The sequence below is a fragment of the Petromyzon marinus genome, unplaced genomic scaffold (genome assembly GCF_048934315.1).
Source record: "Petromyzon marinus isolate PM22_M1 ecotype Great Lakes invasive population unplaced genomic scaffold, UKy_Petmar_22M1.pri1.0 PM_Scaffold_17, whole genome shotgun sequence".
NCBI lineage: Eukaryota > Metazoa > Chordata > Hyperoartia > Petromyzontiformes > Petromyzontidae > Petromyzon > Petromyzon marinus.
Genome location: NW_027423135.1, coordinates 206,216 through 226,536, shown reverse-complemented (window position 1 = coordinate 226,536; position 20,321 = coordinate 206,216). Strand labels below are relative to the sequence as shown.

The following is a 20,321-nucleotide window of genomic DNA, read 5'->3' as shown; positions in this document are numbered from 1 at the left end:
CATAGGTGCTGCTACTCGCTACTAACAGCACTTGCCCCTACGGTCTGTTGTAGGCTATACGGGGGATCTTTGTCTGTGTCTACCTTCATAGGTGCTGCTACTCGCTACTAACAGCACTTGCCCCTACGGTCTGTTAGAGGCTACACGGGGGATCTTTGTCTGTGTCTACCTTCATAGGTGCTGCTACTCGCTACTAACAGCACTTGCCCCTACGGTCTGTTGTAGGCTACACGGGGGACCTTTGTCTGTGTCTACCTTCATAGGTGCTGCTACTCGCTACTAACAGCACTTGCCCCTACGGTCTGTTGTAGGCTATACGGGGGATCTTTGTCTGTATCTACCTTCATAGGTGCTGCTACTCGCTACTAACAGCACTTGCCCCTACGGTCTGTTGTAGGCTATACGGGGGATCTTTGTCTGTGTCTACCTTCATAGGTGCTGCTACTCGCTACTAACAGCACTTGCCCCTACGATCTGTTAGAGGCTACACGGGGGATCTTTGTCTGTGTCTACCTTCATAGGTGCTGCTACTCGCTACTAACAGCACTTGCCCCTACGGTCTGTTGTAGGCTATACGGGTGATCTTTGTCTTAAATGTTGACTTGAATCTTTCGCGACTGCAGGAATTCATATTCTTGATCCGTTCGGTAAAGTCACGTGGGTAGAAAATAAAAATATAATAAAAAAATAACAAGAAAATAAAATTAAAAATAATAAAATACAAATATTAAATTGAAAATAATAAAAGCGAAAAACCCACGACGTTTCGGTCGCAACGCAAGCGGCCTTCATCAGGCGTTCTTTGTCTAGCTTCGACTGCGCTGCACGAAGCCAACCACACGCGAATCGGAGGCCTCTGAGCGTCTTCCGATGGGTGGGGGGTGAACCTCACCGGGCTCGGGCAAAAACCGAAAACCGAAAACCAGAAAGCCCATGGCATAGCGCTGATTCTAAATTAGAGGCTCAGAGATGCATGTACTGCCAGAGAGACGCGTGAGAGATACGGCGACAATGGAGTTCAGCGTGCACACAAGCAAGAGATGATGCCAGAAAGTGGCTCAAGTGATTCTCGCATTCGCAGGGAGGAAGTGCAACCCAGTCCGGCCCCGTTCTGGAAACAATTACTACCCTCCCACCCCCCATCATCATCTTCTTCAAGAGACTGCCGATTCTCTCCCTCTTCTCGAGCCCATGCCACTCAGTGACCCATCCACTCACTCACACACTCATCCACTCATCAACTCACTCACTCATCAACTCACACACTCACTCATCAACTCACCTACTCACTCATCCACTCATCCACTCACACACTCACTCATCAACTCACACACTCACTCATCAAATCACCCACTCACACACTCACTCATCCACTCACTCACTCACTCATCCACTCACCCACTCATCCACGCACTCATCCACTCACTCACACACTCACTTATCAACTCACCCACTCATATACCAACTCACCCAATCACTCACTCATACACTCACTCACACACTCATCCACTCACTCACACACTCACTCATCCACTCACTCATCCACTCACTCACACTCACTCACACACTCACTTATCCACTCACTCACACACTCACTCATCAACTCACTCACTCACTCATCCACTCACTCACACACTCACTCATCAGCTCACTCACTCACACACTCACTCATCCACTCTCTCACTCATCCACTCACTCACTCATCAACTCACTCACTCATCCACTCACTCATCCACTCACTCACACACTCACACGTCAACTTACCCACTCACACACTCACTCATCCACTCACCCACTCATACACCAACTCACCCACCCACTCACTCATACACTCACTCACACACTCATCCACTCACTCACACACTCATCCACTCACTCACACACTCACTCACACAATCACTCATCCACTCACTCACTCATACACCAACTCACCCACTCACTCATCCACTCACTCACACACTCATCCACTCACTCACACACTCATCCACTCACACACTCACTCACACACTCACTCACACACTCACTCATCCACTCACTCATCAACTCACCCACTCATACACCAACTCACTCACTCACACACTCATCCACTCACACACTCACTCATCCACTCACCCACTCATCAACTCATCCACTCACTCACTCACCAACTCATCAACTCACTCACACACTCATCCCTCACACAAACGCCACTCCCCCTCAGCATTTTGCTTGGCAAATAATCTCTGCCTAGCGCTTTTCCTGGTCTCTATCACCTTCTGTACTTCTTCAACAGATGGCACCTCAGCCAGCCATTCACAGGAGGTGACTGCTTCTTCCAATATTTGAGGCAACGCAGCGTCAGCAGGGTCATCCCCACTTTGTCCCACGATGTTCCCCAGGATCAGGGAATTCCCTTATCCCAAGACCTCACAGGAATGCTCAACACATCTGCAAAACCTGTTTCTGGAGGTCGGAGATGGGATCACCTTTCTTTCCCCTAATGATGGTGATAGGTGTGGCGCTGCAAGTTACTTTTACTGGTAGGAAACGCAGTGGGACTGGAAGCCCAACCGGGATTAATTCACAGGAGGCAGGGGATTCATTGTGTATGTCTGTGGATGTCTGTCCACGTGTATCCGGACACCCGGATAAAATGGGAGGGGTGGGGCTGGGTGGAGAGGGGAGGGTGGGGAGGGGCTGGGTGGGGAGGGGAGGGTGGGGAGGGGCTGGGTGGGGGGTGGGGAGGGTGGGGCTGGGTGGGGAGGGGCTGCTCACCCCGTGGTGCCCTTATAAAACTCAACGTTTAACCTACTCACGCCGGCTTGTGCGTGCCCGCCCTCACAGTCGGGCATATTGGGCTGAATACACCACGTGGTGCCGCCCGTTGACCCTGGCCATTGACCGAGCCACCCAACATTCCTACCAGCTCCCTCCGCAGGAATGTGTTTAATGAAGTTAAAGAGCGATTTGTGATTGCGGGCTACTGAGGCAGACTCCATCTCCTCAGCAACCCGCGACCACCGCCCATCCTTGCAGCGTTGCACGGCTCTCCGAACCTCTGTGAGAACAGGCTGCGGTAAGCCTCCTCATTCTCCGACATGGGATGCTGGAGACGGTGGGAGTGGGCCTGTCACTTTTTCTCAGCCAGCTGGAACAGCTCCTCCATCAGCCAAGGTCTCTGGTGAGCTTTGGACCGTGTACTCAAAGCAGTCATTGCAGCTGCATGTTCCAAAGTCCTAAACCTCGTCCATTTCCCCTCGACATCAGGAGGAGGGGGGATGATGCCAGCCTCAGCCGCACGCGATGATTAAATTTTCGCTTGCAAATTTAATCAGCTAGCTGAAACCAGGCCACTGTTGGTCTGAATGGGGTCCTGGGTGCACACCCACCACCGGAGTGGAAGAATGGCAGGCGCATCTTACTGATGACAAGCCGATGGTCATTGGGCAGATCAGCTCCACGGTAGGTCCTGGTGTCAAGGATATGGGCCCGCATCCGCTGATCCGTCACTATGTAGTCCAGCAGATGTTGTTGCTTGGACCCGGCATGCATCCATGATGTTGTGTGGATGCGCAGATACCGGAACGGCGTGTTGGTAATTACAAGCCCATGGGCTGCACAGAGGTCTCGCAGCCTCCTACAGTTGTTATTGAGCTGATCTGGCCCATGCCCTCCAATCACTCCAGACCAAGTGCCAGCATCATGACCAACTCGGGCATTGAAGTCACCCACCAGGAAGACTCTATCCCGAGGGGCCACTTTAGCCAGCACCTGTGACAGGAGGTCATAGAAGGCATCTGACTAATTGGCTTTGCCTGCATCTCTCCACTGATGTTCATCTTTAGTGGGGGCATAGGTAACCACGACCACCACTCCTCGCCTCCGGTTGATGGGAAGGCGAGCCCAAAGTAGCCTGGGGCTTACAGCTTCCCACACCTCACAGCCACGCTCCCACGCCCCCTTCATTCTTTTGTTCAGAAGAAGAGCCACTCCCTGTTGTTTGGCAGTCTCCTGCCCTGAGCAGAGGACTGTCCACCCCTCATGGTGGCAGGAGCCAGAGCCGGTCCACCGGACCTCCTGAATGCCACAGAGTTCCAGGCGGTACCGGTCCAGCTCCCGACAGAGGAGTGGCAGCCTCTCCTCCGCAGTGAGCGTTCGAACATTCCACGTGGCCATCCGCAGTGGCTTTTCGCTGTTTCTGGAGGAGCCCCGAGGGTAAAGATTCAGTCTCCTGGCTCCGCCAAATGGGGTTTGGCCATGAGACGTCATGGACGCCTGTACCCCTGGGGCCTCCCGCACAAGCTTAGTTTGATTTTCCTTTCCACGTGGTTTAGTGGTACGTAGATTGATGGGTGACCAGTCCCTCGCATCCATCAAGGGCCCTCTTTGTCTGCTGTGGTGGCTAAAAACGCCATGAAGGGAATGACCTCTCCCCCCCTCCCCCCCCCCCATGGCACTGCTCACCACACAGCGTTACCATCCGGCACCACCGAGAAGGCAGGAAGTTGTTTTGCCGGACTACTCATATCCACTCACACACACACACAAAGACAAATACAAAGATCCCCCGTATAGCCTTAACAGACTGTAGGGGCAAGTGCTGTTAGCGAGCACCTATGAAGGCCGGAACGGTACACGAGGGGGTGGGTAGCCAGCACCACGCCCGACCGCCTTTGTCTCCCTAGTGGCGATGTTTTTTACACACCGCACTAGGTGCTCACTTGAGGCTGAGTCAATCTAGGGGAGGCCCAGGACCAGTTCAGATAATCGTCACTAATGTTGGCCCGTGAGCGGGAATCGAACTCTGGTTGGCGGGTTTGTAGCGCAGCGTAGCGCTAACCGCTACACTACCACTCCTCACACAAAGACAAAGGTCCCCCATATAGCCTTTACAGACTGTAGGGGCAAGTGCTGTTAGCGAGCACCTATGAAGGCTGGAATGGCACACGAGGGGGTGGGTGGCCAGCACCACGCCCGACCGCCTTTGTCTCCACAGTGGCGATGTTTACACTCCGCACCAGGTACTCATTTGAGGCTGAGTCGACCTAGGGGAGGCCCGGGACCGGTTGAGATAATCGTCACTGGTGTTGGCCGTGAGCGGGAATCGAACCCGGGTCGCCAGGTTCATAGCGCAGCGTAGCGCTAACCGCTACACTATCGCTCCCCACCACACCTCACACACAGACACACACACAGACACACACACACAGACACACACAGACAGACACACACACATTCCACTCAGCTGCTCCGCAGCAATCTTTTAGTTTCTTTGTCGCGGAGGCGAACACGAAGCGGCAGATTCATCATCGTCACGTGGAAATGTATCGCAGTGGTCAAGTTAGGGAGAGAGAGAGAGAGAAACGCAAACTCCAAATATATATTCACTCATGCTCGCGCAAAACACAACCACGTCAAGAAACAATAGCCATTGTTTCTTGATGCGGTTGTCCCACCTGATGACGGACGCTTGTGTTGCGCCCGAAACGTCGTGATTTAATTTATTTCATTTTATGCCCAAGTGATGACTTTACTGAAAGAACCAAAGAATGTGGGATCCCTGCAGTCACAGAAACTTCAAATCAAGATTCATTCACTCACTCACACTCATCCACTCACTCGCATCACACACTCATATCCACTCACATCACAGACACACACACACAACAACAACAACCGCCATTCGCCACTAAGTGGCGGTGACGTCACCACGACGCTTGTGCCAGGCCATGTGCACATTGAGGCCACGTGACGTGTCGAACGCTCGCTGGCAGGAGGTCACGGGGCAGACCCAGCAGGTGCCACGGGTCGACTGACTGAGATGACTGGCTGATGCACCATCTGTGCCCCCTACTAGTGCCAACTTGCTGTGCTTTAGCCACCCGGTGCTCCGCTCGTTGTTGTGAGCGTCGCTCCTCCACCCTCCGTTGTTGTTGGAAGGCGACTGCCTCCAACTGCCCAGTAGCGTCCTTCACGAGCCTCCTCCACAGAGGCCGATCTTGACACCGCTGGTACCAGTCTTCGGCAAGTCAACTCAGCTCCACATCCTCCTTTACCACGTCACTCCATCTCTTCTCTAACCAGTGCCACGCCCGTTTAGCCCCCTCGATCCGGCCGAACAAAAGCTGTTTCGGCATGCGGTGGCTGGGCATGCGGGCTACATGACCCAGCCAACGCAGCCTTGCCTGCCGGAAGAGCTCACCAATGGGACCTTGCCCAGATCTTTCAAGGATTTGTGAGCTCCTCACACAATCCAGCCTGGTGAAACCCAGGATGGATCGTAGGCAGGCCAGCCTAAATGTTTCTAACCGGCGAAGAGGGGGGTCCACGTTTCGCAAGCGTAGAGAAGGGAGGGAATGACCGTGGCCGAGAAGACCTGAAGCTTAGTGTGGAGCGACAGACCAGGTAGCTTCCACACAGCGTTACGCAACCGATGAAAAGATATTGCCGCTCGACTGATTCGGAGTGAGACCTCTGCTGTTAAACTGGAGCCAGTCATAAGCACACTGCCCAGGTATGGGAAACTCTCCACTTTCTCCACAACTGCCCCATCACCGATTGGGAGTTGTGGGGGTTGAGTGTCCGATGGTACAAAATACCCAGGCAGGTGCTTAGTTTTGGTGGGGCTAATGGTAAGGCCCCATCTCTTGGTGGCGTGCTCCAGTCTCAGCAGCAGCGTCTCCAACTCCTCTGAATGAGCAGCTATTGCCAAATAATCGGCATACATAACGTGGTTGAGTAATAGGGAGCCATCCCTTGACCGCACCCGGGCATCGATCAGTCTCCCATTATATCTGTACCAAATGGAGATTCCCCCGGTACAGCTATTGAAGGCTTCACGAACTACGTGGTCAAAATAGATGTTAAATAATGTGGGAGCCAGAGGACATCCCTGTCGCACCCCAAGGTGTACAGGGAATGGCTCTGACTCCCAGCCACGTAGTTTTACCCGGGCCCGCTCACCATCATGAAGGTCCTTAATGATCATGAGCAGAGGATCAGGGACTCCAAAAGCACGAAGAACAACCCAGAGCCCAGGCCTACTGATGATATCATAGGTCTTGACCAGGTCAATAAAGCAGAGATGTAGGTCTTGTTGGAATTCCCTACACCTCTGCTGTAGCAGACGGACAGAAAATATGGCATCTGTGCAGGATCGCCCTTTCCTGAAACCGCATTGGGGCTCCGCAAGCCTCTCCTCAGCGTGCCTGGCAAGGCGATGTTGAATTATCCTTGCCAGGACCTTTCCCGGCATACTGAGGAGTGAGATGCACCTGTAGTTGTAACAGTCTGTGCGGTCCCCCTTCTTAAAGTGGGGGACCACCAGGGCATCCTTCCAATACTGAACCCGTCCAGTGGTCCAGACTGTTGTTATGATGTCATATAGGGCAGTCTGTGCACAAACGCCACCCTCCCTCAGCAATTCGCTTGGGAGATCATCTCTGCCCGCTGCCTTTCCTGGTCTCAGACTCCAGATCGCCTTCAGTACTTCCTCAACAGATGGCACCTCAGCCGGCCACGCACAGGGGGTGACTTCTTCCAAGATTTGAGGCACCGCAGCCTCAGCAGGGTCATCCTCACTTTGTGCCACGATGTTTTCCTGGCTGAGGGATTTTCCCTCCCCCAGAACCTCACAGAAATGCTCAGCAAATCTGCAAACCTGTTCCTGGGGGTCGGAGATTGGATCACCGTTTTTCCCCTAATGATGGTAATAGGTGTGGCGCTGCAGGTTACTTTTTTGATGGAGTTAAATAGAGATTTGTGATCGCGGGCCAATGAGGCAGACTCCATCTCCTCAGCAACCCGCGACCACCACCCATCCTTGCAGCGCCTCACGGCTCTCCGAACCTCCGAGCGAAGGCTGCGGTAAGCCTCCTCATTCTCTGATGTGGGATTCAGACACACACACAGACACACACACAGATACACACACACAGACACACACACAGACACACACACACAGACACACACACAGATACACACACACAGATACACACAAACACACACACACAGACACACACACAGATACACACACACAGATACACACACACAGACACACACACACAGACACACACACAGACACACACACACAGACACACACACAGACACACACACACAGACACACAAAACAGACACACACACACAGACACACACACACAGATACACACACACAGACACACACACACAGCCACACACACAGACACACCAACTCGCGCATTCGATCGTTCAACGACCCTCGTGCCCTTTGCACTGTGACCCATCCCACAGTTTAAACCCAGGGGGTGGGGGATCTTGTCGGCAGGGCAGTCCCGGATATTTCGAACCCGTGCAGATGTTCCTCTTTATGAAGAGGGGATTTGGGGCAGGAAGGGGGAGTGGAGGGGAGGAGGTGGAGTGGAGGGGAGGAGGGGGAATGGTGGGGGGAGGGGTCCACGTTTCGCAAGTGTAGCGAAGGGAGGGAAACACCTGTGGCCGAGAAGATCAGGAGGTTATCTTCCATAGACGTGTGTGGGTGTGTCTGTGTGTGTATTTTAACAGCGCCTTAATCCCTAAGCGCGTTACGCAACAATGAGACAATTGCACAGAAGGTGATGTGGATGAAGGTAACTCTGAGCAGTGGGGTGGTGGTGCAGTTGTGGTGACAGGATGGCTGGCCGGAGTGGTTGAGTAGGGATTGCGATAGGCGTAGTGGTAGTGGTAGGAGTAACGGTTGGGGTAGTGGTAGGGGTTGTGGTAGTGGTAGGGGTAGTGGTAGGAGTAACGGTTGGGGTAGTGGTAGGGGTTGTGGTAGTGGTAGGGGTAGTGGTAGGAGTAACGGTTGGGGTATTGGTAGGGGTTGGGGTAGTAGTAGGAGTTGTGGTAGTGGTAGGGGTTGGGGTATTGGTAGGGGTTGTGGTAGGGGTTGTGGTAGTGGTAGGGGTTGGGGTAGTGGTAGGGGTTGGGGTGGCGGTTGTGGTAGGAGTAGCGGTTGCGGTATTGGTAGGGGTTGGGGTATTAGTAGGGGTTGGGGTAGTGGTAGGGGTTGTGGTAGTGGTAGGGGTTGTGGTAGTGGTAGGGGTTGGGGTAGTGGTAGGGGTTGTGGTAGTGGTAGGGGTTGTGGTAGTGGTTGTGGTAATGGTAGTGGTAGGGGTTGGGGTAGTGGTAGGGGTTGGGGTAGTGGTAGGGGTAGTGGTAGGGGTTGGGGTAGTGACAGTGGTAGAGGTTGTGGTAGTGGTTGGGTTATGGCTAGGAGTTGGGTAAGTGGTAGGGGTTGTGGTAGTGGTAGGGGTTGGAGTATTGGTAGGGGTTGGGGTAGTGGTAAGGGTTGTGGTAGTGGTAGGGGTTGTGGTAGTGGTAGGGGTTGGGGTAGTGGTAGGGGTCGAGGTAGTGGTAGTGGTAGGGGTAGTGACAGTGGTAGGGGTTAGGGTAGTGGTAGGGGTTGTGGTAGTGGTAGGGGTTGGGGTAGTGGTTGTGGTAATGGTAGGGGTAGTGGTAGGGGTTGGGGTAGTGACAGTGGTAGGGGTTGGGGTAGTGACAGTGGTAGTGGTAGGGGTAGTGACAGTGGTAGGAGTCGGGTGAGTGATAGGGGTAGTGGTAGTGACAGTGGTAGGGGTAGTGACAGTGGTAGTGACAGTGGTAGGAGTTGGGTGAGTGATAGGGGTAGTGGTAGGGGTAGTGACAGTGGTAGGGGTTGGGGTAGTGACAGTGGTAGGGGTTGGGGTAGTGGTAGGAGTTGGGTGAGTGATCGGGGTAGTGGTAGTGACAGTGGTAGGGGTAGTGGTAGGGGTAGTGACAGTGGTAGGGGTAGTGACAGCGGTAGTGGTAGGGGTAGTGACAGTGGTAGTGACAGTGGTAGGAGTTGGGTGAGTGATAGGGGTAGTGGTAGGGGTAGTGACCTTGGTAGGGGTTGGGGTAGTGACAGTGGTAGGGGTAGTGACAGTGGTAGAGGTAGTGACAGTGGTAGGGGTTGGGGTAGTGACAGTGGTAGTGGTAGGGGTAGTGATAGGGGTAGTGGTAGGGGTAGTGGTAGGGGTAGTGACAGTGGTAGGGGTTGGGGTAGTGACAGTGGTAGTGGTAGGGGTAGTGATAGGGGTAGTGATAGGGGTAGTGGTAGGGGTTGTGGTAGTGACAGTGGTAGTGGTAGGGGTAGTGGTAGGGGTAGTGACAGTGGTAGGGGTTGGGGTAGTGACAGTGGTAGTGGTAGGAGTAGTGGTAGGGGTAGTGACAGTGGTAGGGGTAGTGGTAGGGTTAGTGACAGTGGTAGGGGTAGTGACAGTGGTAGGGGTAGTGACAGTGATAGGGGTAGTGGTAGTGGTAGGGGTTAAGGTAGTGACAGTGGTAGGGGTAGTGGTAGGGGTAGTGACAGTGGTAGTGACAGTGGTAGGGGTAGTGGTAGGGGTTGTGGTAGTGGTAGGGGTTGTGGTAGTGGTAGGGGTTGTGGTAGGGAACCGGCACGAGGAGGAACGGGAACGAGACGTCGCTGTGACTGGGCACGACAGGTTGGGGCCTAACAGAGAGGGGGTGGGGGTAGGGAACCGGGGGGGGGGGGGGGGGAGACCGGGGGGGGTAGGGGAATGGAGGGGGGGGTAGGGAGGTAGGGGAATGGGGGGCAGGAGACGGGGGGGGTAGGAGACGGGGGGGGGGGGGTAGGGGAATGGGGGGGGGGGTAGGAGACGGGGGGGGGGGAAGGGGAATGGGGGGGTAGGAGACGGGGGGGGGGGAAGGGGAATGGGGGGCTAGGAGTTGCTTGTGGCACGGCAACATTGCGTATGGCTTTACAACTTAATAGGCAAACAGATTTTCGTTCGTTTTTTTGTTTTTTTTTCGCAGGCAACGAGACACGACTATGGGCTGGGGGGAGATAGAGACACGCAGACTCCAAATATTCAGGCACTGGGCTCGGGATTGAACCCACGGCCTCCTGTAGACCAGGCGAGGCAGTCAACATCTCCTAGCCACCGTGATGATGATGAGAGACACGCAGACTCCAAATATTCAGGCGTTGGGGTCGGGATTGAACCCACGGCCTCCTGTAGACCAGGCGAGGTAGTCAACATCTCCTAGCCACCGTGATGATGATGATGAGAGACGCGCAGACTCCAAATATTCAGGCACTGGGGTCGGGATTGAACCCACGGCCTCCTGTAGACCAGGCGAGGTAGTCAACATCTCCTAGCCACTGTGATGATGATGATGATGAGAGACACGCAGACTCCAAATATTCAGGCTTTGACCTCGGGATTGAACCCACGGCCTCCTGTAGACCAGGCGAGGTAGTCAACATTCTCCTAGCCACCGTGATGATGATGAGAGAGAGACGCAGACTCCAAATATTCAGACGTTGGGGTCAGGATTGAACCCACGGCCTCCTGTAAACGAGGCGAGGTAGTCAACATCTCCTAGCCACCGTGATGATGATGATGAGAGACGTGCAGACTCCAAATATTCAGGCTTTGGGGTCGGGATTGAACCCACGGCCTCCTGTATACCAGGCGAGGTAGTCAACATCTCCTAGCTACCGTGATGATGATGATCAGAGAGAGACACACAGACTCCAAATAGTCAGCCGTTGGGGTCGGATTGAACCCACGGCCTCCTGTAAACGAGGCGAGGTAGTCAACATTTCCTAGCCACCGTGATGATGATGATGAGAGACGTGCAGACTCCAAATATTCAGGCTTTGGGATCGGGATTGAACCCACGAACCTCCTGCGTGCCAGGCGAGGTAGTCAACATCTCCTAGCCACCGTGATGATGATGATGATGAGAGACGCGCAGACTCCAAATATTCAGGCTTTGCGGTCGGGATTGAACCTACGAACCTCCTGCGTGCCAGGCGAGGTAGTCAACATCTCCTAGCCACCGTGATGGTGATGAGAGAGAGACGCGCAAACTCCAAATATTCAGGCACTGGGGTCGGGATTGAACCCACGACCTCCTGCGTGCCAGACGAGGTAGTCAACATCTCCTAGCCACCATGATGATGATGATGAGAGAGACGCGCAAACTCCAAATATTCAGGCTTTGGGGTCGGGATTGAACCCACGAACCTCCTGCGTGCCTGGCGAGGTAGTCAACATCTCCTAGCCACCGTGATGGTGATGAGAGAGAGACGCGCAAACTCCAAATATTCAGGCACTGGGGTCGGGATTGAACCCACGACCTCCTGCGTGCCAGGCGAGGTAGTCAACATCTCCTAGCCACCGTGATGATGATGAGAGAGAGACGCGCAGACTCCAAATATTCAGGCGTTGGGGTCGGGATTGAACCCACGGCCTCCTGTAAACGAGGCGAGGTAGTCAACATCTCCTAGCCACCGTGATGATGATGAGAGAGAGACACACAGACTCCAAATAGTCAGGCGTTGGGGTCGGATTGAACCCACGGCCTCCTGTAAACGAGGCGAGGTAGTCAACATCTCCTAGCCACCGTAATGATGATGATGAGAGACGCGCAGACTCCAAATATTCAGGCTTTGGGATCGGGATTGAACCCACGAACCTCCTGCGTGCCTGGCGAGGTAGTCAACATCTCCTAGCCACCGTGATGATGATGATGATGCAACATAAACATTCACCAACAACAAAGACTTCCGCTCGACTCCCTCCGGGCCTGTCGGATGACGGAAGCCGCTGCCAAGCGGCTTCGAAGCGACTCCTACTACCAACAACCACAAAAACGTAACCCCAACCACGACCCACCCCCATTCCCCATTCAACATTCCACCGCCTAACCCAGGCAGGCAAAAATCCTTTCGCAAGCCTCCGGCCAAGGGGGGGGTCTTCCGTAAATGACGTCACGCACCTGGGGGTCAGACATTTGTGACGATGCGTGACGTCACGTGACGAGGGCGAGGCGGGGCGGAATTTGAGAAATGTGACGTCACGTCAAAATGCGCAACTTTATAAACAAATACGGACAGCCTACTTAATTAAACAGACTTTTTTTTAAAATAAATGTTTTCTCCTGCAACATCACAAATAAATACGCGCTAACAATGACAACAATAAATTTTGATTTAAAGCTTTCGTGACTGCAGCAATTCATATTTCCTAGTTTTTTCGGTAAAGTCACCACGTTGAAGGGAAACAACAAAATAATAATATGTATATAACAATAAAAAAATTCTCACGACGTTTCGACCATAACTCAAACGGTCGACACACCTGAAGATGACCGTTTGTGTTATGGTCGAAACGTCGTGAGAATTTTTTATTGTTTTATATATATTTTTTTATTATTTTGTTGTTTCCCTTCAACGTGACTTTACCGAAAAAACTAAGAATATGAATGACAACAATAGTTTAAAGCGATTTGAAGCAGGTTTTATTTTGTGTGTGTGGGGGGGGGGGGGGGGGGCGGAGGGGGCAGAGCTTTGTGACGTCATATTTGAGGGGGGGGGGTCAAAAATCGTCCAAAATCGCGTGACGTCATTTATGGTCGGGAGCGAGCGGCGATCACCGGGAAAGGGTCAGCTCGCTGCGCTAGGGAAGCGTCACTGCCGCTGACCATCAACACTGCTGTGATGCCGAACGCCGCTGATCGATAGGTGGAGGACCATCGCCCCCTGCCACCCACACTCTCTCGACCGCACCCGGTTATCGATCAGCCACCCTCCCACCCTCCCCTCCCCCCATTGTCTTTACACCCATCCACGACCACGCGCGCCCGCAGATTGGCGCGGTTGGCTACGTACGGCGTGAAGGAAGTTCAACGTACAGACTCAGCACTGCCCATAGACTCAGCACTGCACCATAGACTCAACACTGCACCATAGACTCAACACTGCACCATAGACTCAACACTGCACCATAGACTCAGCACTGCACCATAGACTCAGCACTGCACCATAGACTCAACACTGCACCATAGACTCAGCACTGCACCATAGACTCAGCACTGCACCATAGACTCAACACTGCACCATAGACTCAACACTGCACCATAGACTCAACACTGCACCATAGACTCAACACTGCACCATAGACTCAGCACTGCCCATAGACTCAACACTGCCCATAGACTCAGCACTGCCCATAGACTCAACACTGCCCATAGACTCAACACTGTACCATAGACTCAACACTGCACCATAGACTCAACACTGCACAATAGACTCAACACTGCCCCATAGACTCAACACTGCACCATAGACTCAACACTGCCCATAGACTCAACACTGCCCATAGACTCAGCACTGCCCCATAGACTCAACACTGCACCATAGACTCAACAATGCCCATAGACTCAACACTGCACCATAGACTCAACACTGCACCATAGACTCAACACTGCACCGTAGACTCAACACTGCACAATCGACTCAACAATGCCCATAGACTCAACACTGCCCATAGGCTCAACACTGCCCGTAAACTCAACACTGCACCACCACCTGTGCCCCCTACTGTGCCAACATGCTGCGCTTTAGCCGCCTGACGTTCCGCTCGTTGTTGTGAGCGTCGCTCCTCCGCCCTCCGTTGTTGTTGGAGGGCGACTGCCTCCAACTGCCCAGTAATATCCTTCACGAGCCTCCTCCTCCACAGAGGCCGATCTTGACACCGCTGGCACCGGTCATCGGCAAGTCCACTCAGCTCCACGTCCTCCTGTACCACGTCACTCCATATCTTCTCTAGCCCGTGCCGCGCCTGCTTAGCCCCCTCGATCCGGCCGAACAAAAGCTGTTTCGGCATTCGGTGGCTGGGCATGCGGGCTACATGACCCAGCCATCGCAGCCTTGCCCGCCGGAGTAGCTCACCGATGGGACCTTGCCCAGATCTTTCAAGGATTTGTGAGCTCCTCACACAATCCAGCCTGCAGGTTAAACCCAGGATGGATCGTAGGCAGGCTAGCCTAAATGTTTCTAACCGGCGACGATGTTCCATTGGGGGGGGGGGGGGGGGGTCCACGTTTCGCAAGCGTAGAGAGGGGATGGAATGACCGTGGCCGAGAAGACCCGAAGCTTCGTGCGGAGCGACAAACCGGGTAGCTTCAACACAGCGTTACGCAGCCGATGAAAATATAATGCCGCTCGACTGATTCGGAGTGAGTCCTCTGCGATCAACGCAGCCTCGGTCAGCCGGAGGAGCTCACCGATGGGACTGTGTCCAGATCCTTCAACCCGGCCTGCTGGTGAAAATAAATAAAATAAATGAAAAATATTCGACCAGGCACCACAGTGAAAACCACCCAAGTGAGTTGGTGCACGCATACCCAAGACACAAAGACAAAGACCCCCCGTGTAGCCTTAACAGACTGTAGGGGCAAGTGCTGTTAGCGAGCACCTATTAAGGCCGGCAATGCACACGAGGGGCGTGCCAACACCACGCCCGGCCGCCTTTGTCTCCCTAGTGACGATGCTTACTACACACCGCTACACCAGGTACTACTCATTTGAGGCTGAGTCGACCTAGGGGAGGCCCGGGACCGGTTCAGATAATCGTCACTGGCGGTATTGGCCGTGAGCGGGAATCGAACCCGGGTGTGGTCGCCAGGTTCATAGCGCAAGCGTAGCGCTAACCGCTGCACCACCGCTCCCCAAGATACACACACACACAGTCGAAGAACACCCCACACACAACACACTCCACACACAACACCTCCACCCCGACTTGCCCATCACCCACACTCACTGAAGAGAGTGCTGACGTCACAGGAACGGAGCCACGCCCTCGCCTCCAACACCAGCATCGAGAGACACAAAGACCCCCCGTGTAGCCTCTACAGGTTGTAGGGGCAAGTGCTGTTAGTAGCCAGTAGCAGCAGCAGCAGCAGCTATGAAGGTAGACACAGACAAAGGTCCCCCGTGTAGCCTCTACAGACTGCTGGGGCAAGTGCTGTTAGTAGCGAGTAGCAGCAGCGCCTATGAAGGTAGACACAGACAAAGATCCCCCGTGGAGCCTCTACAGACTGCTGGGGCAAGTGCTGTTCGTAGCGACTATCTAATGAAGGCAGACACAGACAAAGGTCCCCCGTGTAGCCTCTACAGACTGTAGGGGCAAGTGCTGTTAGTAGCGAGTAGCAGCAGCACCTATGAAGGTAGATACAGACAAAGGTCCCCCGTGTAGCCTCTACAGACTGCTGGGGCAAGTGCTGTTAGTAGCGGGTAGCAGCAACCTATGAAGGTAGACACAGACAAAGATCTCCCGTGTAGCCTCTAATAGACTGCAGGGGCAAGTGCTGTTAGCGGGCAGCACCTATGAGGGCTACCGGCGCTGTGGCACACGAGGGGGTGGGTGGCTACCAGCACCACGCCCGGCCGCCTTTGTCCCCCCAGTGGCGATGTTAACGCGCCTCACCCAGGCAACTCATTTCAGGGGAGCGGTAGTGTAGCGGTTAGCGCGCTGCGCTATGAACCTGGCGACCCGGGTTCGATTCCCGCTCACGGCCACCAACACCAGTGACGATTATCTGAACGGTCCCGGGCCTCCCCTAGGTCGACTCAGCCTCAAATGAGTACCCGGTGCGGTGTGTAAACATTGCCACTAGGGAGACAAAGGCGGTCGGGCTTGGTGCTGGCCACCCACCCCCTCGTGTACCGTTCCGGCCTTCATAGGTGCTCGCTAACAGCACTTGCCCCTACAGTCTGTTAAGGCTATACGGGGGACCCCAGTCTTTGACTGGGGTTGATGTGACTGGCTGGGGTTGATGTGGCTGGGGTTGATGTGACTGGCTGGGGTTGATGTGACTGGCTGGGGTTGATGTGACTGGCTGGGGTTGATGTGACTGGCTGGGGTTGATGTGGCTGGCTGTGGTTGATGTGGCTGGCTGGGGTTGATGTGACTGGCTGGGGTTGATGTGACTGGCTGGGGTTGATGTGGCTGGCTGTGGTTGATGTGACTGGGGTTGATGTGGCTGGCTGGGGTTGATGTGGCCGGACCCACTTCAGCAACGGAAGACGGTAGTGTCGTGAACTCCGAGAGGCTAAGATCGCCATGTGGAGGTTAGCGTGAAAGTGTAAATGTTGAGTGGTGAACTCTCGCCACCACCTGCACCAGCCAGTCAGTAAGAGGCTTTGCGTCTCGTAGACAGAACCTTGGCCAATTCGTTACTAGTACATCACGAGTGTGTAGTGTATAGTGTAGTGTACTAGTGTACTGTGTAGTGTAGTGTACTAGTGTAGAGTGTAGTGTATATTGTAGTGTATATTGTAGTGCACTATAGTGTATAGTGCAGTGTATAGTGGAGTGTATAGTGTAGTGTACTAGTGTATAGTATAGTGTATAGTGCAGTGTATAGTGTAGTGTGTAGTGTACAGTGTAGTGTATAGTCTAGTGTACTAGTGTATAGTGTAGTGTATAGTGTAGTGTATAGTGTAGTGTATAGTGTAGTGGATAGTGTAGTGTAGAGTGTAGTGTAGAGTGTAGTGTAGAGTGTAGTGTCCTAGTGTATAGTGTAGTGTATAGTGTAGTGCATAGTGTAGTATATAGTGTAGTGTACCAGTGTATAGTGTAGTGTATAGTGTAGTGTTTAGTGTAGTGTATAGTGTAGTGTACGAGTGGATAGTGTAGTGCATAGTGTAGTGTTTAGTGTTGTGTGTAGTGTATAGTGTAGTGTACTAGTGTATAGTGTAGTGTATAGTCTAGTGAATAGTCTAGTGTACTAGTGTAAAGCATAGTGTAGCATATAGTATAGTTCATAGTGTAGTGTATAGTGTAGTGTACTAGTGTATAGTATTGTGTATAGTGTAGTGTATAGTGTAGTGTATAGTGTAGTGTATACTGTAGTGTACTAGTGTATACTGTAGTGTGCAGTGTATAGTGTAGTGTGCAGTGTATAGTGTAGTGTGCAGTGTATAGTGTAGTGTATAGTGTAGTGTCGTGTGTAGCGTATAGTGTAGTTTTGTGTGTAGTGTATAGTATAGTGTATAGTGTAGTGTACTAGTGTATAGTGTAGTGTACAGTGTATAGTATAGTGTATAGTGTAGTCTATAGTGTAGTGTATAGTTATAGTGTATAGTTATAGTGTGTAGTGTATAGTGTAGTGCATAGTGTAGTGTATAGTGTAGTGTTTTAGCGCATAGTATAGTGTATAGTGTAGTGTATAGTGTAGTGTATAGTGTAGTGTACTAGTCTATAGTGTAGTGTATAGTGTAGTGTACTAGTCTATAGTGTAGTGTATAATGTAGTGTACTATTGTTTAGTGTAGTGTATAGTGCAGTGTATAGTGTAGTGTATAGTGTAGTGTATAGTGTAGTGTGTAGTGTATAGTGTAGTGTATCGTGTATAGTGTATAGCGTAGTGTATAGCGTAGTGTATAGTGTAGTGTATAGTGTAGTGTATAGTGTAGCACACAAATACAGCACTACACCGGTTGTGTGTTCGAGAGAAACCCCACCAACACCACCACCACAACCACCACATTGACAATTTGAGCACGACGTCTCGCCAGTCGCAACGAGCGGCATCACCAGGCGGGCGGGCTCATCGACGCGTTGACGTTCACGCGACCCAACCCAGCACACATCCCGATCATCGATTGGGTAGCTCACGAAAGCCACCTTGAGCTCACCACACGCACGCACGCGCCCATTCACGAAGTGGGTGCCTTCATCCGCTCCATGTTGCCCCTATCCGGACAGCCGGGGGAGGCTTGTTGCTAAGCGGAAATGAAACACGTGGCTGGTGATGGCGGTGGCGGGCAAGCACGCACGCACGCCCCCAGCCGCCTTTGTCTCTCCGCAGGTGGCGACGTTCATCACCATTCGCCCGCACGAGGTTACCCATTCGCAAGGCCTGACGAGGCGTCATCAGTGGCCAGCCTTGTTACAGACCAATTAAGCACTTATTGATACACCACGTGCCCATTATAAACCTCAACGTTCATCCTAAAAAGCCACTAAACACTATACACTTCAATACTACCTTGTTACAGACCAATTCATAATTTATTGTCACCACGTGCCCATTATTGACCTCAACGTTCATCCTACAAAGCCACTAAACACTATACACTTCAATACTACCGTGTTACAGACCAATTCAGAACTTACTGGACACCACGTGCCCATTATAAACATCAACGTTCATCCTACAAAGCCACTAAACACTACACTATACACTACTATACACGACACTACTACCTTGTTACAGACCAATTAAGAACTTACTGGACACCACGTGCCCATTATAAACATCAACGTTCATCCTACAAAGCCACTAAACACTACACTATACACTACTATACACGACACTACTACCTTGTTACAGACCAATTAAGAACTTATTAGTCACCACCGTGCCCCATATACATCTCAAAGTTCATCCTACAAAGTTACTATGCACTACTATACACTACACTACTATACACTACACTATACACTACACTACTATACACTACACTACTATACACTACACTACTATACACTACACTATACATTACACTATACACTACACTACTATACACTACACTACTATACACTACACTATACACTAGTATACACTACACTACTATACACTACACTCCTATACACTACACTACTATACACTACACTATACACTACTATACACTACACTACTAGACACCACACTACTATACACTACACTATACACTACACTACTATACACTACACTATTATACACCACTACTATACACTACACTGCGACCTTGTTACAGACCAACTCAGACCGTATTGGTTACCCCGTGCCAATTATAAATCTCTCAAAGTTCATCCTACAAAGTCCCATCACAAGGGAGAAACACAAACACTTAGATTTGTTTTAAATGTGCGCGCATTGAAACGGCTGTGCGCCTTACCGACATCGCAAACGCGATTCCCATTGTTTAAGGTCAGGGAGTGAATCCGCGATTCCCATTGTTTAAGGTCAGGGAGTGAATCCGCGATTCCCATTGTTTAAGTTCACGGAGCGAATCCGCGATTCCCATTGTTGAAGGTCACGGAGCGAATCCGCAATTCCCATTGTTTAAGGTCACGGAGTTAATCCGCGATTCCCATTGTTTAACGTCACGGAGTGAATCCGCGATTCCCATTGTTGAAGGTCACGGAGCGAATCCGCGATTCCCATTGTTTAAGGTCACGGAGTGAATCCGCGATTCCCACTGTTTAAGGTCACGGAGTGAATCCGCGATTCCCATTGTTTAAGTTCACGGAGCGAATCCGCGATTCACATTTTTTAAGGTCACGGAGTGAATCCGCAATTCCCATTGTTTAAGGTCACGGAGTGAATCCGCGATTCCCATTGTTTAAGGTCACGGAGCGAATCCGCGATTCCCATTGTTTAAGGTCACGGAGTGAATCCGCGATTCCCATTGTTTAAGGTCACGGAGTGAATCCGCGATTCCCATTGTTTAAGTTCACGGAGCGAATCCGCGATTCCCATTGTTTAAGGTCACGGAGTGAATCC

At 52.2% G+C, this 20,321-nt stretch overlaps 1 protein-coding gene across 2 annotated transcripts in view; it reads right to left on the bottom strand.

Annotated features, from left to right (window-relative positions):
- The window catches only part of LOC116956798 (phospholipid scramblase 1-like), a 58,243-nt gene that overhangs the window by 33,786 nt on the left and 4,136 nt on the right, over positions 1-20,321 (bottom strand). The window contains exon 1 of one of the 2 annotated variants that reach the window (XM_076063644.1): positions 15,052-15,325. The exons of the other annotated variant lie outside the window; for it this stretch is intronic. The gene's annotated coding sequence lies outside the window, so the exon portion shown is untranslated. Of the gene's footprint in view, positions 1-15,051; positions 15,326-20,321 lie in introns of those variants that run through there. 2 annotated transcript variants of the gene reach the window in all.